The sequence below is a fragment of the Botryllus schlosseri genome, unplaced genomic scaffold (genome assembly GCF_051294905.1).
Source record: "Botryllus schlosseri isolate E-star unplaced genomic scaffold, Bs_hap1 Bs43a, whole genome shotgun sequence".
In the NCBI taxonomy this organism is placed as follows: domain Eukaryota; kingdom Metazoa; phylum Chordata; class Ascidiacea; order Stolidobranchia; family Styelidae; genus Botryllus; species Botryllus schlosseri.
In genome coordinates, this window is record NW_027648652.1 from 12,827 (window position 1) to 36,575 (window position 23,749).

General features: G+C 41.3%; 1 long non-coding RNA gene across 1 annotated transcript; it reads left to right on the forward strand.

Annotated features, from left to right (window-relative positions):
- Positions 1 to 18,265: 18,265 nt before the first annotated feature.
- LOC145460064 (uncharacterized) lies at positions 18,266 to 22,776 on the forward strand. The gene is made up of 2 exons (XR_013921683.1): positions 18,266 to 18,545; positions 22,636 to 22,776. It is a non-coding gene; the product is annotated as an uncharacterized LOC145460064 (long non-coding RNA).
- Positions 22,777 to 23,749: the final 973 nt, after the last annotated feature.

Consider the following 23,749-nt stretch of genomic DNA (forward strand, 5'->3'; position numbering starts at 1 on the left):
CTCCTAAACTACAATAGCCAGGAATACGCCGATAGGCTCATTCGACGTAACTTTTGATTTGCTACAGTCTGGTAGCGGAGTTGTAACTGTAGGCCCTCGGGAACATAGAGAAATCATGGTGTAATTGAACTTTTCATAAATTTTCATACCCCCCAAAATGGCTAAATCTGCCAATATCTCCTAAACTACAATAGCCAGGAATACGCCGATAGGCTCATTCGACGTAACTTTTGATTTGCTACAGTCTGGTAGCGGAGTTGTAACTGTAGGCCCTCGGGAACATAGAGAAATCTTGGTGTAATTGAACTTTTCATAAATTTTCATACCCCCCAAAATGGCTAAATCTGCCAATATCTCCTAAACTACAATAGCCAGGAATACGCCGATAGGCTCATTCGACGTAACTTTTGATTTGCTACAGTCTGGTAGCGGAGTTGTAACTGTAGGCCCCCGGGAACATAGAGAAATCTTGGTGTAATTGAACTTTTCATAAATTTTCATACCCCCCAAAATGGCTAAATCTGCCAATATCTCCTAAACTACAATAGCCAGGAATACGCCGATAGGCTCATTCGACGTAACTTTTGATTTGCTACAGTCTGGTAGCGGAGTTGTAACTGTAGGCCCTCGGGAACATAGAGAAATCATGGTGTAATTGAACTTTTCATAAATTTTCATACCCCCCAAAATGGCTAAATCTGCCAATATCTCCTAAACTACAATAGCCAGGAATACGCCGATAGGCTCATTCGACGTAACTTTTGATTTGCTACAGTCTGGTAGCGGAGTTGTAACTGTAGGCCCTCGGGAACATAGAGAAATCATGGTGTAATTGAACTTTTCATAAATTTTCATACCCCCCAAAATGGCTAAATCTGCCAATATCTCCTAAACTACAATAGCCAGGAATACGCCGATAGGCTCATTCGACGTAACTTTTGATTTGCTACAGTCTGGTAGCGGAGTTGTAACTGTAGGCCCTCGGGAACATAGAGAAATCATGGTGTAATTGAACTTTTCATAAATTTTCATACCCCCCAAAATGGCTAAATCTGCCAATATCTCCTAAACTACAATAGCCAGGAATACGCCGATAGGCTCATTCGACGTAACTTTTGATTTGCTACAGTCTGGTAGCGGAGTTGTAACTGTAGGCCCTCGGGAACATAGAGAAATCATGGTGTAATTGAACTTTTCATAAATTTTCATACCCCCCAAAATGGCTAAATCTGCCAATATCTCCTAAACTACAATAGCCAGGAATACGCCGATAGGCTCATTCGACGTAACTTTTGATTTGCTACAGTCTGGTAGCGGAGTTGTAACTGTAGGCCCTCGGGAACATAGAGAAATCATGGTGTAATTGAACTTTTCATAAATTTTCATACCCCCCAAAATGGCTAAATCTGCCAATATCTCCTAAACTACAATAGCCAGGAATACGCCGATAGGCTCATTCGACGTAACTTTTGATTTGCTACAGTCTGGTAGCGGAGTTGTAACTGTAGGCCCTCGGGAACATAGAGAAATCATGGTGTAATTGAACTTTTCATAAATTTTCATACCCCCCAAAATGGCTAAATCTGCCAATGTCTCCTAAACTACAATAGCCAGGAATACGCCGATAGGCTCATTCGACGTAACTTTTGATTTGCTACAGTCTGGTAGCGGAGTTGTAACTGTAGGCCCTCGGGAACATAGAGAAATCATGGTGTAATTGAACTTTTCATAAATTTTCATACCCCCCAAAATGGCTAAATCTGCCAATATCTCCTAAACTACAATAGCCAGGAATACGCCGATAGGCTCATTCGACGTAACTCTTGATTTGCTACAGTCTGGTAGCGGAGTTGTAACTGTAGGCCCTCGGGAACATAAAGAAATCATGTTGTAATTGAACTTTTCATAAATTTTCATACCCCGCAAAATGGCTAAATCTGCCAATATCTCCTAAACTACAATAGCCAGGAATACGCCGATAGGCTCATTCGACGTAACTTTTGATTTGCTACAGTCTGGTAGCGGAGTTGTAACTGTAGGCCCTCGGGAACATAGAGAAATCATGGTGTAATTGAACTTTTCATAAATTTTCATACCCCCCAAAATGGCTAAATCTGCCAATATCTCCTAAACTACAATAGCCAGGAATACGCCGATGGGCTCATTCGACGTAACTTTTGATTTGCTACAGTCTGGTAGCGGAGTTGTAACTGTAGGCCCTCGGGAACATAGAGAAATCATGGTGTAATTGAACTTTTCATAAATTTTCATACCCCCCAAAATGGCTAAATCTGCCAATATCTCCTAAACTACAATAGCCAGGAATACGCCGATAGGCTCATTCGACGTAACTTTTGATTTGCTACAGTCTGGTAGCGGAGTTGTAACTGTAGGCCCTCGGGAACATAGAGAAATCATGGTGTAATTGAACTTTTCATAAATTTTCATACCCCCCAAAATGGCTAAATCTGCCAATATCTCCTAAACTACAATAGCCAGGAATACGCCGATAGGCTCATTCGACGTAACTTTTGATTTGCTACAGTCTGGTAGCGGAGTTGTAACTGTAGGCCCTCGGGAACACAGAGAAATCATGAACTTTTCATAAATTTTCATACCCCCCAAAATGGCTAAATCTGCCAATATCTCCTAAACTACAATAGCCAGGAATACGCCGATAGGCTCATTCGACGTAACTTTTGATTTGCTACAGTCTGGTAGCGGAGTTGCAACTGTAGGCCCTCGGGAACATAGAGAAATCATGGTGTAATTGAACTTTTCATAAATTTTCATACCCCCCAAAATGGCTAAATCTGCCAATATCTCCTAAACTACAATAGCCAGGAATACGCCGATAGGCTCATTCGACGTAACTTTTGATTTGCTACAGTCTGGTAGCGGAGTTGTAACTGTAGGCCCTCGGGAACATAGAGAAATCATGGTGTAATTGAACTTTTCATAAATTTTCATACCCCCCAAAATGGCTAAATCTGCCAATATCTCCTAAACCACAATAGCCAGGAATACGCCGATAGGCTGATTCGACGTAACTTTTGATTTGCTACAGTCTGGTAGCGGAGTTGTAACTGTAGGCCCTCGGGAACATAGAGAAATCATGGTGTAATTGAACTTTTCATAAATTTTCATACCCCCCAAAATGGCTAAATCTGCCAATATCTCCTAAACTACAATAGCCAGGAATACGCCGATAGGCTCATTCGACGTAACTTTTGATTTGCTACAGTCTGGTAGCGGAGTTGTAACTGTAGGCCCTCGGGAACATAGAGAAATCATGGTGTAATTGAACTTTTCATAAATTTTCATACCCCCCAAAATGGCTAAATCTGCCAATATCTCCTAAACTACAATAGCCAGGAATACGCCGATAGGCTCATTCGACGTAACTTTTGATTTGCTACAGTCTGGTAGCGGAGTTGTAACTGTAGGCCCTCGGGAACATAGAGAAATCATGGTGTAATTGAACTTTTCATAAATTTTCATACCCCCCAAAATGGCTAAATCTGCCAATATCTCCTAAACTACAATAGCCAGGAATACGCCGATAGGCTCATTCGACGTAACTTTTGATTTGCTACAGTCTGGTAGCGGAGTTGTAACTTGAGGCCCTCGGGAACATAGAGAAATCATGGTGTAATTGAACTTTTCATAAATTTTCATACCCCCCAAAATGGCTAAATCTGCCAATGTCTCCTAAACTACAATAGCCAGGAATACGCCGATAGGCTCATTCGACGTAACTTTTGATTTGCTACAGTCTGGTAGCGGAGTTGTAACTGTAGGCCCTCGGGAACACAGAGAAATCATGAACTTTTCATAAATTTTCATACCCCCCAAAATGGCTAAATCTGCCAATATCTCCTAAACTACAATAGCCAGGAATACGCCGATAGGCTCATTCGACGTAACTTTTGATTTGCTACAGTCTGGTAGCGGAGTTGCAACTGTAGGCCCTCGGGAACATAGAGAAATCATGGTGTAATTGAACTTTTCATAAATTTTCATACCCCCCAAAATGGCTAAATCTGCCAATATCTCCTAAACTACAATAGCCAGGAATACGCCGATAGGCTCATTCGACGTAACTTTTGATTTGCTACAGTCTGGTAGCGGAGTTGTAACTATAGGCCCTCGGGAACATAGAGAAATCATGGTGTAATTGAACTTTTCATAAATTTTCATACCCCCCAAAATGGCTAAATCTGCCAATATCTCCTAAACCACAATAGCCAGGAATACGCCGATAGGCTGATTCGACGTAACTTTTGATTTGCTACAGTCTGGTAGCGGAGTTGTAACTGTAGGCCCTCGGGAACATAGAGAAATCATGGTGTAATTGAACTTTTCATAAATTTTCATACCCCCCAAAATGGCTAAATCTGCCAATATCTCCTAAACTACAATAGCCAGGAATACGCCGATAGGCTCATTCGACGTAACTTTTGATTTGCTACAGTCTGGTAGCGGAGTTGTAACTGTAGGCCCTCGGGAACATAGAGAAATCATGGTGTAATTGAACTTTTCATAAATTTTCATACCCCCCAAAATGGCTAAATCTGCCAATATCTCCTAAACTACAATAGCCAGGAATACGCCGATAGGCTCATTCGACGTAACTCTTGATTTGCTACAGTCTGGTAGCGGAGTTGTAACTGTAGGCCCTCAGGAACATAAAGAAATCATGGTGTAATTGAACTTTTCATAAATTTTCATACCCCCCAAAATGGCTAAATCTGCCAATATCTCCTAAACTACAATAGCCAGGAATACGCCGATAGGCTCATTCGACGTAACTTTTGATTTGCTACAGTCTGGTAGCGGAGTTGTAACTGTAGGCCCTCGGGAACATAGAGAAATCATGGTGTAATTGAACTTTTCATAAATTTTCATACCCCCCAAAATGGCTAAATCTGCCAATATCTCCTAAACTACAATAGCCAGGAATACGCCGATAGGCTCATTCGACGTAACTTTTGATTTGCTACAGTCTGGTAGCGGAGTTGTAACTGTAGGCCCTCGGGAACATAGAGAAATCATGGTGTAATTGAACTTTTCATAAATTTTCATACCCCCCAAAATGGCTAAATCTTCCAATATCTCCTAAACTACAATAGCCAGGAATACGCCGATAGGCTCATTCGACGTAACTTTTGATTTGCTACAGTCTGGTAGCGGAGTTGTAACTGTAGGCCCTCGGGAACATAGAGAAATCATGGTGTAATTGAACTTTTCATAAATTTTCATACCCCCCAAAATGGCTAAATCTGCCAATGTCTCCTTAACTACAATAGCCAGGAATACGCCGATAGGCTCATTCGACGTAACTTTTGATTTGCTACAGTCTGGTAGCGGAGTTGTAACTGTAGGCCCTCGGGAACATAGAGAAATCATGGTGTAATTGAACTTTTCATAAATTTTCATACCCCCCAAAATGGCTAAATCTGCCAATATCTCCTAAACTACAATAGCCAGGAATACGCCGATGGGCTCATTCGACGTAACTTTTGATTTGCTACAGTCTGGTAGCGGAGTTGTAACTGTAGGCCCTCGGGAACATAGAGAAATCATGGTGTAATTGAACTTTTCATAAATTTTCATACCCCCCAAAATGGCTAAATCTGCCAATATCTCCTAAACTACAATAGCCAGGAATACGCCGATAGGCTCATTCGACGTAACGTTTGATTTGCTACAGTCTGGTAGCGGAGTTGTAACTGTAGGCCCTCGGGAACATAGAGAAATCATGGTGTAATTGAACTTTTCATAAATTTTCATACCCCCCAAAATGGCTAAATCTGCCAATATCTCCTAAACTACAATAGCCAGGAATACGCCGATAGGCTCATTCGACGTAACTTTTGATTTGCTACAGTCTGGTAGCGGAGTTGTAACTGTAGGCCCTCGGGAACATAGAGAAATCATGGTGTAATTGAACTTTTCATAAATTTTCATACCCCCCAAAATGGCTAAATCTGCCAATATCTCCTAAACTACAATAGCCAGGAATACGCCGATAGGCTCATTCGACGTAACTTTTGATTTGCTACAGTCTGGTAGCGGAGTTGTAACTGTAGGCCCTCGGGAACATAGAGAAATCATGGTGTAATTGAACTTTTCATAAATTTTCATACCCCCCAAAATGGCTAAATCTGCCAATATCTCCTAAACTACAATAGCCAGGAATACGCCGATATGCTCATTCGACGTAACTTTTGATTTGCTATAGTCTGGTAGCGGAGTTGTAACTGTAGGCCCTCGGGAACATAAAGAAATCATGGTGTAATTGAACTTTTCATAAATTTTCATACCCCCCAAAATGGCTAAATCTGCCAATATCTCCTAAACTACAATAGCCAGGAATACGCCGATAGGCTCATTCGACGTAACTTTTGATTTGCTACAGTCTGGTAGCGGAGTTGTAACTGTAGGCCCTCGGGAACATAGAGAAATCATGGTGTAATTGAACTTTTCATAAATTTTCATACCCCCCAAAATGGCTAAATCTGCCAATATCTCCTAAACTACAATAGCCAGGAATACGCCGATAGGCTCATTCGACGTAACTTTTGATTTGCTACAGTCTGGTAGCGGAGTTGTAACTGTAGGCCCTCGGGAACATAGAGAAATCATGGTGTAATTGAACTTTTCATAAATTTTCATACCCCCCAAAATGGCTAAATCTGCCAATATCTCCTAAACTACAATAGCCAGGAATACGCCGATAGGCTCATTCGACGTAACTTTTGATTTGCTACAGTCTGGTAGCGGAGTTGTAACTGTAGGCCCTCGGGAACATAGAGAAATCTTGGTGTAATTGAACTTTTCATAAATTTTCATACCCCCCAAAATGGCTAAATCTGCCAATGTCTCCTAAACTACAATAGCCAGGAATACGCCGATAGGCTCATTCGACGTAACTTTTGATTTGCTACAGTCTGGTAGCGGAGTTGTAACTGTAGGCCCTCGGGAACATAGAGAAATCATGGTGTAATTGAACTTTTCATAAATTTTCATACCCCCCAAAATGGCTAAATCTGCCAATGTCTCCTAAACTACAATAGCCAGGAATACGCCGATAGGCTCATTCGACGTAACTTTTGATTTGCTACAGTCTGGTAGCGGAGTTGTAACTGTAGGCCCTCGGGAACACAGAGAAATCATGAACTTTTCATAAATTTTCATACCCCCCAAAATGGCTAAATCTGCCAATATCTCCTAAACTACAATAGCCAGGAATACGCCGATAGGCTCATTCGACGTAACTTTTGATTTGCTACAGTCTGGTAGCGGAGTTGTAACTGTAGGCCCTCGGGAACATAGAGAAATCATGGCGTAATTGAACTTTTCATAAATTTTCATACCCCCCAAAATGGCTAAATCTGCCAATATCTCCTAAACTACAATAGCCAGGAATACGCCGATAGGCTCATTCGACGTAACTTTTGATTTGCTATAGTCTGGTAGCGGAGTTGTAACTGTAGGCCCTCGGGAACATAGAGAAATCATGGTGTAATTGAACTTTTCATAAATTTTCATACCCCCCAAAATGGCTAAATCTGCCAATATCTCCTAAACTACAATAGCCAGGAATACGCCGATAGGCTCATTCGACGTAACTTTTGATTTGCTACAGTCTGGTGGCGGAGTTGTAACTGTAGGCCCTCGGGAACATAGAGAAATCTTGGTGTAATTGAACTTTTCATAAATTTTCATACCCCCCAAAATGGCTAAATCTGCCAATATCTCCTAAACTACAATAGCCAGGAATACGCCGATAGGCTCATTCGACGTAACTTTTGATTTGCTACAGTCTGGTAGCGGAGTTGTAACTGTAGGCCCTCGGGAACATAGAGAAATCATGGTGTAATTGAACTTTTCATAAATTTTCATACCCCCCAAAATGGCTAAATCTGCCAATATCTCCTAAACTACAATAGCCAGGAATACGCCGATAGGCTCATTCGACGTAACTTTTGATTTGCTACAGTCTGGTAGCGGAGTTGTAACTGTAGGCCCTCGGGAACATAGAGAAATCATGGTGTAATTGAACTTTTCATAAATTTTCATACCCCCCAAAATGGCTAAATCTGCCAATATCTCCTCAACTACAATAGCCAGGAATACTCCGATAGGCTCATTCGACGTAACTTTTGATTTGCTACAGTCTGGTAGCGGAGTTGTAACTGTAGGCCCTCGGGAACATAGAGAAATCATGGTGTAATTGAACTTTTCATAAATTTTCATACCCCCCAAAATAGCTAAATCTGCCAATATCTCCTAAACTACAATAGCCAGGAATACGCCGATAGGCTCATTCGACGTAACTTTTGATTTGCTACAGTCTGGTAGCGGAGTTGTAACTGTAGGCCCTCGGGAACACAGAGAAATCATGGTGTAATTAAACTTTTCATAAATTTTCATACCCCCCAAAATGGCTAAATCTGCCAATATCTCCTAAACTACAATAGCCAGGAATACGCCGATAGGCTCATTCGACGTAACTTTTGATTTGCTACAGTCTGGTAGCGGAGTTGTAACTGTAGGCCCTCGGGAACATAGAGAAATCATGGTGTAATTGAACTATTCATAAATTTTCATACCCCCCAAAATGGCTAAATCTGCCAATATCTCCTAAACTACAATAGCCAGGAATACGCCGATAGGCTCATTCGACGTAACTTTTGATTTGCTACAGTCTGGTAGCGGAGTTGTAACTGTAGGCCCTCGGGAACATAGAGAAATCATGGTGTAATTGAACTTTTCATAAATTTTCATACCCCCCAAAATGGCTAAATCTGCCAATATCTCCTAAACTACGATAGCCAGGAATACGCCGATAGGCTCATTCGACGTAACTTTTGATTTGCTACAGTCTGGTAGCGGAGTTGTAACTGTAGGCCCTCGGGAACATAGAGAAATCATGGTGTAATTGAACTTTTCATAAATTTTCATACCCCCCAAAATGGCTAAATCTGCCAATATCTCCTAAACTACAATAGCCAGGAATACGCCGATAGGCTCATTCGACGTAACTTTTGATTTGCTACAGTCTGGTAGCGGAGTTGTAACTGTAGGCCCTCGGGAACATAGAGAAATCATGGTGTAATTGAACTTTTCATAAATTTTCATACCCCCCAAAATGGCTAAATCTGCCAATATCTCCTAAACTACAATAGCCAGGAATACGCCGATAGGCTCATTCGACGTAACTTTTGATTTGCTACAGTCTGGTAGCGGAGTTGTAACTGTAGGCCCTCGGGAACATAGAGAAATCATGGTGTAATTGAACTTTTCATAAATTTTCATACCCCCCAAAATGGCTAAATCTGCCAATATCTCCTAAACTACAATAGCCAGGAATACGCCGATAGGCTCATTCGACGTAACTTTTGATTTGCTACAGTCTGGTAGCGGAGTTGTAACTGTAGGCCCTCGGGAACATAGAGAAATCATGGTGTAATTGAACTTTTCATAAATTTTCATACCCCCCAAAATGGCTAAATCTGCCAATGTCTCCTAAACTACAATAGCCAGGAATACGCCGATAGGCTCATTCGACGTAACTTTTGATTTGCTACAGTCTGGTAGCGGAGTTGTAACTGTAGGCCCTCGGGAACATAGAGAAATCATGGTGTAATTGAACTTTTCATAAATTTTCATACCCCCCAAAATGGCTAAATCTGCCAATGTCTCCCAAACTACAATAGCCAGGAATACGCCGATAGGCTCATTCGACGTAACTTTTGATTTGCTACAGTCTGGTAGCGGAGTTGTAACTGTAGGCCCTCGGGAACACAGAGAAATCATGAACTTTTCATAAATTTTCATACCCCCCAAAATGGGTAAATCTGCCAATATCTCCTAAACTACAATAGCCAGGAATACGCCGATAGGCTCATTCGACGTAACTTTTGATTTGCTACAGTCTGGTAGCGGAGTTGCAACTGTAGGCCCTCGGGAACATAGAGAAATCATGGTGTAATTGAACTTTTCATAAATTTTCATACCCCCCAAAATGGCTAAATCTGCCAATATCTCCTAAACTACAATAGCCAGGAATACGCCGATAGGCTCATTCGACGTAACTTTTGATTTGCTACAGTCTGGTAGCGGAGTTGTAACTATAGGCCCTCGGGAACATAGAGAAATCATGGTGTAATTGAACTTTTCATAAATTTTCATACCCCCCAAAATGGCTAAATCTGCCAATATCTCCTAAACCACAATAGCCAGGAATACGCCGATAGGCTGATTCGACGTAACTTTTGATTTGCTACAGTCTGGTAGCGGAGTTGTAACTGTAGGCCCTCGGGAACATAGAGAAATCATGGTGTAATTGAACTTTTCATAAATTTTCATACCCCCCAAAATGGCTAAATCTGCCAATATCTCCTAAACTACAATAGCCAGGAATACGCCGATAGGCTCATTCGACGTAACTTTTGATTTGCTACAGTCTGGTAGCGGAGTTGTAACTGTAGGCCCTCGGGAACATAGAGAAATCATGGTGTAATTGAACTTTTCATAAATTTTCATACCCCTTAAAATGGCTAAATCTGCCAATATCTCCTAAACTACAATAGCCAGGAATACGCCGATAGGCTCATTCGACGTAACTCTTGATTTGCTACAGTCTGGTAGCGGAGTTGTAACTGTAGGCCCTCAGGAACATAAAGAAATCATGGTGTAATTGAACTTTTCATAAATTTTCATACCCCCCAAAATGGCTAAATCTGCCAATATCTCCTAAACTACAATAGCCAGGAATACGCCGATAGAGTCATTCGACGTAACTTTTGATTTGCTACAGTCTGGTAGCGGAGTTGTAACTGTAGGCCCTCGGGAACATAGAGAAATCATGGTGTAATTGAACTTTTCATAAATTTTTATACCCCCCAAAATGGCTAAATCAGCCAATATCTCCTAAACTACAATAGCCAGGAATACGCCGATAGGCTCATTCGACGTAACTTTTGATTTGCTACAGTCTGGTAGCGGAGTTGTAACTGTAGGCCCTCGGGAACATAGAGAAATCATGGTGTAATTGAACTTTTCATAAATTTTCATACCCCCAAAAATGGCTAAATCTGCCAATATCTCCTAAACTACAATAGCCAGGAATACGCCGATAGGCTCATTCGACGTAACTTTTGATTTGCTACAGTCTAATAGCGGAGTTGTAACTGTGGGCCCTCGGGAACATAGAGAAATCATGGTGTAATTGAACTTTTCATAAATTTTCATACCCCCCAAAATGGCTAAATCTGCCAATATCTCCTAAACTACAATAGCCAGGAATACGCCGATAGGCTCATTCGACGTAACTTTTGATTTGCTACAGTCTGGTAGCGGAGTTGTAACTGTAGGCCCTCGGGAACATAGAGAAATCATGGTGTAATTGAACTTTTCATAAATTTTCATACCCCCCAAAATGGCTAAATCTGCCAATATCTCCTAAACTACAATAGCCAGGAATACGCCGATAGGCTCATTCGACGTAACTTTTGATTTGCTACAGTCTGGTAGCGGAGTTGTAACTGTAGGCCCTCGGGAACATAGAGAAATCATGGTGTAATTGAACTTTTCATAAATTTTCATACCCCCCAAAATGGCTAAATCTGCCAATGTCTCCCAAACTACAATAGCCAGGAATACGCCGATAGGCTCATTCGACGTAACTTTTGATTTGCTACAGTCTGGTAGCGGAGTTGTAACTGTAGGCCCTCGGGAACACAGAGAAATCATGAACTTTTCATAAATTTTCATACCCCCCAAAATGGCTAAATCTGCCAATATCTCCTAAACTACAATAGCCAGGAATACGCCGATAGGCTCATTCGACGTAACTTTTGATTTGCTACAGTCTGGTAGCGGAGTTGCAACTGTAGGCCCTCGGGAACATAGAGAAATCATGGTGTAATTGAACTTTTCATAAATTTTCATACCCCCCAAAATGGCTAAATCTGCCAATATCTCCTAAACTACAATAGCCAGGAATACGCCGATAGGCTCATTCGACGTAACTTTTGATTTGCTACAGTCTGGTAGCGGAGTTGTAACTATAGGCCCTCGGGAACATAGAGAAATCATGGTGTAATTGAACTTTTCATAAATTTTCATACCCCCCAAAATGGCTAAATCTGCCAATATCTCCTAAACCACAATAGCCAGGAATACGCCGATAGGCTGATTCGACGTAACTTTTGATTTGCTACAGTCTGGTAGCGGAGTTGTAACTGTAGGCCCTCGGGAACATAGAGAAATCATGGTGTAATTGAACTTTTCATAAATTTTCATACCCCCCAAAATGGCTAAATCTGCCAATATCTCCTAAACTACAATAGCCAGGAATACGCCGATAGGCTCATTCGACGTAACTTTTGATTTGCTACAGTCTGGTAGCGGAGTTGTAACTGTAGGCCCTCGGGAACATAGAGAAATCATGGTGTAATTGAACTTTTCATAAATTTTCATACCCCTTAAAATGGCTAAATCTGCCAATATCTCCTAAACTACAATAGCCAGGAATACGCCGATAGGCTCATTCGACGTAACTCTTGATTTGCTACAGTCTGGTAGCGGAGTTGTAACTGTAGGCCCTCAGGAACATAAAGAAATCATGGTGTAATTGAACTTTTCATAAATTTTCATACCCCCCAAAATGGCTAAATCTGCCAATATCTCCTAAACTACAATAGCCAGGAATACGCCGATAGAGTCATTCGACGTAACTTTTGATTTGCTACAGTCTGGTAGCGGAGTTGTAACTGTAGGCCCTCGGGAACATAGAGAAATCATGGTGTAATTGAACTTTTCATAAATTTTTATACCCCCCAAAATGGCTAAATCAGCCAATATCTCCTAAACTACAATAGCCAGGAATACGCCGATAGGCTCATTCGACGTAACTTTTGATTTGCTACAGTCTGGTAGCGGAGTTGTAACTGTAGGCCCTCGGGAACATAGAGAAATCATGGTGTAATTGAACTTTTCATAAATTTTCATACCCCCAAAAATGGCTAAATCTGCCAATATCTCCTAAACTACAATAGCCAGGAATACGCCGATAGGCTCATTCGACGTAACTTTTGATTTGCTACAGTCTAATAGCGGAGTTGTAACTGTGGGCCCTCGGGAACATAGAGAAATCATGGTGTAATTGAACTTTTCATAAATTTTCATACCCCCCAAAATGGCTAAATCTGCCAATATCTCCTAAACTACAATAGCCAGGAATACGCCGATAGGCTCATTCGACGTAACTTTTGATTTGCTACAGTCTGGTAGCGGAGTTGTAACTGTAGGCCCTCGGGAACATAGAGAAATCATGGTGTAATTGAACTTTTCATAAATTTTCATACCCCCCAAAATGGCTAAATCTGCCAATATCTCCTAAACTACAATAGCCAGGAATACGCCGATAGGCTCATTCGACGTAACTTTTGATTTGCTACAGTCTGGTAGCGGAGTTGTAACTGTAGGCCCTCAGGAACATAGAGAAATCATGGTGTAATTGAACTTTTCATAAATTTTCATACCCCCCAAAATGGCTAAATCTGCCAATATCTCCTAAACTACAATAGCCAGGAATACGCCGATAGGCTCATTCGACGTAACTTTTGATTTGCTACAGTCTGGTAGCGGAGTTGTAACTGTAGGCCCTCGGGAACATAGAGAAATCATGGTGTAATTGAACTTTTCATAAATTTTCATACCCCCCAAAATGGCTAAATCTGCCAATATCTACTAAACTACAATAGCCAGGAATACGCCGATAGGCTCATTCGACGTAACTTTTGATTTGCTACAGTCTGGTAGCGGAGTTGTAGCTGTAGGCCCTCGGGAACATAGAGAAATCCTGGTGTAATTGAACTTTTCATAAATTTTCATACCCCCCAAAATGGCTAAATCTGCCAATATCTCCTAAACTACAATAGCCAGGAATACGCCGATAGGCTCATTCGACGTAACTTTTGATTTGCTACAGTCTGGTAGCGGAGTTGTAACTGTAGGCCCTCGGGAACATAGAGAAATCATGGTGTAATTGAACTTTTCATAAATTTTCATACCCCCCAAAATGGCTAAATCTGCCAATATCTCCTAAACTACAATAGCCAGGAATACGCCGATAGGCTCATTCGACGTAACTTTTGATTTGCTACAGTCTGGTAGCGGAGTTGTAACTGTAGGCCCTCGGGAACACAGAGAAATCATGAACTTTTCATAAATTTTCATACCCCCCAAAATGGCTAAATCTGCCAATATCTCCTAAACTACAATAGCCAGGAATACGCCGATAGGCTCATTCGACGTAACTTTTGATTTGCTACAGTCTGGTAGCGGAGTTGTAACTGTAGGCCCTCAGGAACATAGAGAAATCATGGTGTAATTGAACTTTTCATAAATTTTCATACCCCCCAAAATGGCTAAATCTGCCAATATCTCCTAAACTACAATAGCCAGGAATACGCCGATAGGCTCATTCGACGTAACTTTTGATTTGCTACAGTCTGGTAGCGGAGTTGTAACTGTAGGCCCTCGGGAACATAGAGAAATCATGGTGTAATTGAACTTTTCATAAATTTTCATACCCCCCAAAATGGCTAAATCTGCCAATATCTACTAAACTACAATAGCCAGGAATACGCCGATAGGCTCATTCGACGTAACTTTTGATTTGCTACAGTCTGGTAGCGGAGTTGTAGCTGTAGGCCCTCGGGAACATAGAGAAATCCTGGTGTAATTGAACTTTTCATAAATTTTCATACCCCCCAAAATGGCTAAATCTGCCAATATCTCCTAAACTACAATAGCCAGGAATACGCCGATAGGCTCATTCGACGTAACTTTTGATTTGCTACAGTCTGGTAGCGGAGTTGTAACTGTAGGCCCTCGGGAACATAGAGAAATCATGGTGTAATTGAACTTTTCATAAATTTTCATACCCCCCAAAATGGCTAAATCTGCCAATATCTCCTAAACTACAATAGCCAGGAATACGCCGATAGGCTCATTCGACGTAACTTTTGATTTGCTACAGTCTGGTAGCGGAGTTGTAACTGTAGGCCCTCGGGAACATAGAGAAATCATGGTGTAATTGAACTTTTCATAAATTTTCATACCCCCCAAAATGGCTAAATCTGCCAATATCTCCTAAACTACAATAGCCAGGAATACGCCGATAGGCTCATTCGACGTAACTTTTGATTTGCTACAGTCTGGTAGCGGAGTTGTAACTGTAGGCCCTCGGGAACATAGAGAAATCATGGTGTAATTGAACTTTTCATAAATTTTCATACCCCCCAAAATGGCTAAATCTGCCAATATCTCCTAAACTACAATAGCCAGGAATACGCCGATAGGCTCATTCGACGTAACTTTTGATTTGCTACAGTCTGGTAGCGGAGTTGTAACTGTAGGCCCTCGGGAACATAGAGAAATCATGGTGTAATTGAACTTTTCATAAATTTTCATACCCCCCAAAATGGCTAAATCTGCCAATGTCTCCTAAACTACAATAGCCAGGAATACGCCGATAGGCTCATTCGACGTAACTTTTGATTTGCTACAGTCTGGTAGCGGAGTTGTAACTGTAGGCCCTCGGGAACATAGAGAAATCATGGCGTAATTGAACTTTTCATAAATTTTCATACCCCCCAAAATGGCTAAATCTGCCAATGTCTCCCAAACTACAATAGCCAGGAATACGCCGATAGGCTCATTCGACGTAACTTTTGATTTGCTACAGTCTGGTAGCGGAGTTGTAACTGTAGGCCCTCGGGAACACAGAGAAATCATGAACTTTTCATAAATTTTCATACCCCCCAAAATGGCTAAATCTGCCAATATCTCCTAAACTACAATAGCCAGGAATACGCCGATAGGCTCATTCGACGTAACTTTTGATTTGCTACAGTCTGGTAGCGGAGTTGCAACTGTAGGCCCTCGGGAACATAGAGAAATCATGGTGTAATTGAACTTTTCATAAATTTTCATACCCCCCAAAATGGCTAAATCTGCCAATATCTCCTAAACTACAATAGCCAGGAATACGCCGATAGGCTCATTCGACGTAACTTTTGATTTGCTACAGTCTGGTAGCGGAGTTGTAACTATAGGCCCTCGGGAACATAGAGAAATCATGGTGTAATTGAACTTTTCATAAATTTTCATACCCCCCAAAATGGCTAAATCTGCCAATATCTCCTAAACCACAATAGCCAGGAATACGCCGATAGGCTCATTCGACGTAACTTTTGATTTGCTACAGTCTGGTAGCGGAGTTGTAACTGTAGGCCCTCGGGAACATAGAGAAATCATGGTGTAATTGAACTTTTCATAAATTTTCATACCCCCCAAAATGGCTAAATCTGCCAATATCTCCTAAACTACAATAGCCAGGAATACGCCGATAGGCTCATTCGACGTAACTTTTGATTTGCTACAGTCTGGTAGCGGAGTTGTAACTGTAGGCCCTCGGGAACATAGAGAAATCATGGTGTAATTGAACTTTTCATAAATTTTCATACCCCTTAAAATGTCTAAATCTGCCAATATCTCCTAAACTACAATAGCCAGGAATACGCCGATAGGCTCATTCGACGTAACTCTTGATTTGCTACAGTCTGGTAGCGGAGTTGTAACTGTAGGCCCTCAGGAACATAAAGAAATCATGGTGTAATTGAACTTTTCATAAATTTTCATACCCCCCAAAATGGCTAAATCTGCCAATATCTCCTAAACTACAATAGCCAGGAATACGCCGATAGAGTCATTCGACGTAACTTTTGATTTGCTACAGTCTGGTAGCGGAGTTGTAACTGTAGGCCCTCGGGAACATAGAGAAATCATGGTGTAATTGAACTTTTCATAAATTTTTATACCCCCCAAAATGGCTAAATCAGCCAATATCTCCTAAACTACAATAGCCAGGAATACGCCGATAGGCTCATTCGACGTAACTTTTGATTTGCTACAGTCTGGTAGCGGAGTTGTAACTGTAGGCCCTCGGGAACATAGAGAAATCATGGTGTAATTGAACTTTTCATAAATTTTCATACCCCCAAAAATGGCTAAATCTGCCAATATCTCCTAAACTACAATAGCCAGGAATACGCCGATAGGCTCATTCGACGTAACTTTTGATTTGCTACAGTCTGGTAGCGGAGTTGTAACTGTGGGCCCTCGGGAACATAGAGAAATCATGGTGTAATTGAACTTTTCATAAATTTTCATACCCCCCAAAATGGCTAAATCTGCCAATATCTCCTAAACTACAATAGCCAGGAATACGCCGATAGGCTCATTCGACGTAACTTTTAAATTGCTACAGTCTGGTAGCGGAGTTGTAACTGTAGGCCCTCGGGAACTGTAGCAAATCAAAAGTTACGTCGAATGAGCCTATCGGCGTATTCCTGGCTATTGTAGTTTAGGAGATATTGGCAGATTTAGCCATTTTGGGGAGTATGAAAATTTATGAAAAGTTCAATTACACCATGATTTCTCTATGTTCCCGAGGGCCTACAGTTACAACTCCGCTACCAGACTGTAGCAAATCAAAAGTTACGTCGAATGAGCCTATCGGCGTATTCCTGGCTATTGTAGTTTAGGAGATATTGGCAGATTTAGCCATTTTGGGGGGTATGAAAATTTATGAAAAGTTCAATTACACCATAATTTCTCTATGTTCCCGAGGGCCTACAGTTACAACTCCGCTACCAGACTGTAGCAAATCAAAAGTTACGTCGAATGAGCCTATCGGCGTATTCCTGGCTATTGTAGTTCCTGGCTATTGTAGTTTAGGAGATATTGGCAGATTTAGCCATTTTGAGGGTATGAAAATTTATGAAAAGTTCAATTACACCATGATTTCTCTATGTTCCCGAGGGCCTACAGTTACAACTCCGCTACCAGACTGTAGCAACTGTAGCAAATCAAAAGTTACGTCGAATGAGCCTATCGGCGTATTCCTGGCTATTGTAGTTTAGGAGATATTGGCAGATTTAGCCATTTTGGGGGGTATGAAAATTTATGAAAAGTTCAATTACACCATGATTTCTCTATGTTCCCGAGGGCCTACAGCTACAACTCCGCTACCAGACTGTAGCAAATCAAAAGTTACGTCGAATGAGCCTATCGGCGTATTCCTGGCTATTGTAGTTTAGGAGATATTGGCAGATTTAGCCATTTTGGGGGGTATGAAAATTTATGAAAAGTTCAATTACACCATGATTTCTCTATGTTCCCGAGGGCCTACAGTTACAACTCCGCTACCAGACTGTAGCAAATCAAAAGTTACGTCGAATGAGCCTATCGGCGTATTCCTGGCTATTGTAGTTTAGGAGATATTGGCAGATTTAGCCATTTTGGGGGGTATGAAAATTTATGAAAAGTTCAATTACACCATGATTTCTCTATGTTCCTGAGGGCCTACAGTTACAACTCCGCTACCAGACTGTAGCAAATCAAAAGTTACGTCGAATGAGCCTATCGGCGTATTCCTGGCTATTGTAGTTTAGGAGATATTGGCTACAGTCTGGTAGCGGAGTTGTAACTGTAGGCCCTCGGGAACATAGAGAAATCATGGTGTAATTGAACTTTTCATAAATTTTCATACCCCCAAAAATGGCTAAATCTGCCAATATCTCCTAAACTACAATAGCCAGGAATACGCCGATAGGCTCATTCGACGTAACTTTTGATTTGCTACAGTCTGGTAGCGGAGTTGTAACTGTGGGCCCTCGGGAACATAGAGAAATCATGGTGTAATTGAACTTTTCATAAATTTTCATACCCCCCAAAATGGCTAAATCTGCCAATATCTCCTAAACTACAATAGCCAGGAATACGCCGATAGGCTCATTCGACGTAACTTTTAAATTGCTACAGTCTGGTAGCGGAGTTGTAACTGTAGGCCCTCGGGAACATAGAGAAATCATGGTGTAATTGAACTTTTCATAAATTTTCATACCCCCCAAAATGGCTAAATCTGCCAATATCTCCTAAACTACAATAGCCAGGAATACGCCGATAGGCTCATTCGACGTAACTTTTGATTTGCTACAGTCTGGTAGCGGAGTTGTAACTGTAGGCCCTCAGGAACATAGAGAAATCATGGTGTAATTGAACTTTTCATAAATTTTCATACCCCCCAAAATGGCTAAATCTGCCAATATCTCCTAAACTACAATAGCCAGGAATACGCCGATAGGCTCATTCGACGTAACTTTTGATTTGCTACAGTCTGGTAGCGGAGTTGTAACTGTAGGCCCTCGGGAACATAGAGAAATCATGGTGTAATTGAACTTTTCATAAATTTTCATACCCCCCAAAATGGCTAAATCTGCCAATATCTCCTAAACTACAATAGCCAGGAATACGCCGATAGGCTCATTCGACGTAACTTTTGATTTGCTACAGTCTGGTAGCGGAGTTGTAGCTGTAGGCCCTCGGGAACATAGAGAAATCATGGTGTAATTGAACTTTTCATAAATTTTCATACCCCCCAAAATGGCTAAATCTGCCAATATCTCCTAAACTACAATAGCCAGGAATACGCCGATAGGCTCATTCGACGTAACTTTTGATTTGCTACAGTTGCTACAGTCTGGTAGCGGAGTTGTAACTGTAGGCCCTCGGGAACATAGAGAAATCATGGTGTAATTGAACTTTTCATAAATTTTCATACCCTCAAAATGGCTAAATCTGCCAATATCTCCTAAACTACAATAGCCAGGAATACGCCGATAGGCTCATTCGACGTAACTTTTGATTTGCTACAGTCTGGTAGCGGAGTTGTAACTGTAGGCCCTCGGGAACATAGAGAAATTATGGTGTAATTGAACTTTTCATAAATTTTCATACCCCCCAAAATGGCTAAATCTGCCAATATCTCCTAAACTACAATAGCCAGGAATACGCCGATAGGCTCATTCGACGTAACTTTTGATTTGCTACAGTCTGGTAGCGGAGTTGTAACTGTAGGCCCTCGGGAACATAGAGAAATCATGGTGTAATTGAACTTTTCATAAATTTTCATACTCCCCAAAATGGCTAAATCTGCCAATATCTCCTAAACTACAATAGCCAGGAATACGCCGATAGGCTCATTCGACGTAACTTTTGATTTGCTACAGTCTGGTAGCGGAGTTGTAACTGTAGGCCCTCGAGAACATAGAGAAATCATGGTGTAATTGAACTTTTCATAAATTTTCATACCCCCCAAAATGGCTAAATCTGCCAATATCTCCTAAACTACAATAGCCAGGAATACGCCGATAGGCTCATTCGACGTAACTTTTGATTTGCTACAGTCTGGTAGCGGAGTTGTAACTGTAGGCCCTCGGGAACATAGAGAAATCATGGTGTAATTGAACTTTTCATAAATTCTCATACCCCCCAAAATGGCTAAATCTGCCAATATCTCCTAAACTACAATAGCCAGGAATACGCCGATAGGCTCATTCGACGTAACTTTTGATTTGCTACAGTCTGGTAGCGGAGTTGTAACTGTAGGCCCTCGGGAACATAGAGAAATCATGGTGTAATTGAACTTTTCATAAATTTTCATACCCCCCAAAATGGCTAAATCTGCCAATATCTCCTAAACTACAATAGCCAGGAATACGCCGATAGGCTCATTCGACGTAACTTTTGATTTGCTACAGTCTGGTAGCGGAGTTGTAACTGTAGGCCCTCGGGAACATAGAGAAATCATGGTGTAATTGAACTTTTCATAAATTTTCATACCCCCCGAAATGGCTAAATCTGCCAATATCTCCTAAACTACAATAGCCAGGAATACGCCGATAGGCTCATTCGACGTAACTTTTGATTTGCTACAGTCTGGTAGCGGAGTTGTAACTGTAGGCCCTCAGGAACATAGAGAAATCATGGTGTAATTGAACTTTTCATAAATTTTCATACCCCCCAAAATGGCTAAATCTGCCAATATCTCCTAAACTACAATAGCCAGGAATACGCCGATAGGCTCATTCGACGTAACTTTTGATTTGCTACAGTCTGGTAGCGGAGTTGTAACTGTAGGCCCTCGGGAACATAGAGAAATCATGGTGTAATTGAACTTTTCATAAATTTTCATACCCCCCAAAATGGCTAAATCTGCCAATATCTACTAAACTACAATAGCCAGGAATACGCCGATAGGCTCATTCGACGTAACTTTTGATTTGCTACAGTCTGGTAGCGGAGTTGTAGCTGTAGGCCCTCGGGAACATAGAGAAATCCTGGTGTAATTGAACTTTTCATAAATTTTCATACCCCCCAAAATGGCTAAATCTGCCAATATCTCCTAAACTACAATAGCCAGGAATACGCCGATAGGCTCATTCGACGTAACTTTTGATTTGCTACAGTCTGGTAGCGGAGTTGTAACTGTAGGCCCTCGGGAACATAGAGAAATCATGGTGTAATTGAACTTTTCATAAATTTTCATACCCCCCAAAATGGCTAAATCTGCCAATATCTCCTAAACTACAATAGCCAGGAATACGCCGATAGGCTCATTCGACGTAACTTTTGATTTGCTACAGTCTGGTAGCGGAGTTGTAACTGTAGGCCCTCGGGAACATAGAGAAATCATGGTGTAATTGAACTTTTCATAAATTTTCATACCCCCCAAAATGGCTAAATCTGCCAATATCTCCTAAACTACAATAGCCAGGAATACGCCGATAGGCTCATTCGACGTAACTTTTGATTTGCTACAGTCTGGTAGCGGAGTTGTAACTGTAGGCCCTCGGGAACATAGAGAAATCATGGTGTAATTGAACTTTTCATAAATTTTCATACCCCCCAAAATGGCTAAATCTGCCAATATCTCCTAAACTACAATAGCCAGGAATACGCCGATAGGCTCATTCGACGTAACTTTTGATTTGCTACAGTCTGGTAGCGGAGTTGTAACTGTAGGCCCTCGGGAACATAGAGAAATCATGGTGTAATTGAACTTTTCATAAATTTTCATACCCCCCAAAATGGCTAAATCTGCCAATGTCTCCTAAACTACAATAGCCAGGAATACGCCGATAGGCTCATTCGACGTAACTTTTGATTTGCTACAGTCTGGTAGCGGAGTTGTAACTGTAGGCCCTCGGGAACCTTTTGATTTGCTACAGTCTGGTAGCGGAGTTGTAACTGTAGGCCCTCGGGAACATAGAGAAATCATGGTGTAATTGAACTTTTCATAAATTTTCATACCCCCCAAAATGGCTAAATCTGCCAATATCTCCTAAACTACAATAGCCAGGAATACGCCGATAGGCTCATTCGACGTAACTTTTGATTTGCTACAGTCTGGTAGCGGAGTTGTAACTGTAGGCCCTCGGGAACATAGAGAAATCATGGTGTAATTGAACTTTTCATAAATTTTCATACCCCCCAAAATGGCTAAATCTGCCAATATCTCCTAAACTACAATAGCCAGGAATACGCCGATAAGCTCATTCGACGTAACTTTTGATTTGCTACAGTCTGGTAGCGGAGTTGTAACTGTAGGCCCTCGGGAACATAGAGAAATCAAGGTGTAATTGAACTTTTCATAAATTTTCATACCCCCCAAAATGGCTAAATCTGCCAATATCTCCTAAACTACAATAGGCAGGAATACGCCGATAGGCTCATTCGACGTAACTTTTGATTTGCTACAGTCTGGTAGCGGAGTTGTAACTGTAGGCCCTCGGGAACATAGAGAAATCATGGTGTAATTGAACTTTTCATAAATTTTCATACCCCCCAAAATGGCTAAATCTGCCAATATCTCCTAAACTACAATAGCCAGGAATACGCCGATAGGCTCATTCGACGTAACTTTTGATTTGCTACAGTCTGGTAGCGGAGTTGTAACTGTAGGCCCTCGGGAACATAGAGAAATCATGGTGTAATTGAACTTTTCATAAATTTTCATACCCCCCAAAATGGCTAAATCTGCCAATATCTCCTAAACTACAATAGCCAAGAATACGCCGATAGGCTCATTCGACGTAACTTTTGATTTGCTACAGTCTGGTAGCGGAGTTGTAACTGTAGGCCCTCGGGAACATAGAGAAATCATGGTGTAATTGAACTTTTCATAAATTTTCATACCCCCCAAAATGGCTAAATCTGCCAATCAATTACACCATGATTTCTTTATGTTCCTGAGGGCCTACAGTTACAACTCCGCTACCAGACTGTAGCAAATCAAGAGTTACGTCGAATGAGCCTATCGGCGTATTCCTGGCTATTGTAGTTTAGGAGATATTGGCAGATTTAGCCATTTTAAGGGGTATGAAAATTTATGAAAAGTTCAATTACACCATGATTTCTCTATGTTCCCGAGGGCCTACAGTTACAACTCCGCTACCAGACTGTAGCAAATCAAAAGTTACGTCGAATGAGCCTATCGGCGTATTCCTGGCTATTGTAGTTTAGGAGATATTGGCAGATTTAGCCATTTTGGGGGGTATGAAAATTTATGAAAAGTTCAATTACACCATGATTTCTCTATGTTCCCGAGGGCCTACAGTTACAACTCCGCTACCAGACTGTAGCAAATCAAAAGTTACGTCGAATGAGCCTATCGGCGTATTCCTGGCTATTGTGGTTTAGGAGATATTGGCAGATTTAGCCATTTTGGGGGGTATGAAAATTTATGAAAAGTTCAATTACACCATGATTTCTCTATGTTCCCGAGGGCCTATAGTTACAACTCCGCTACCAGACTGTAGCAAAT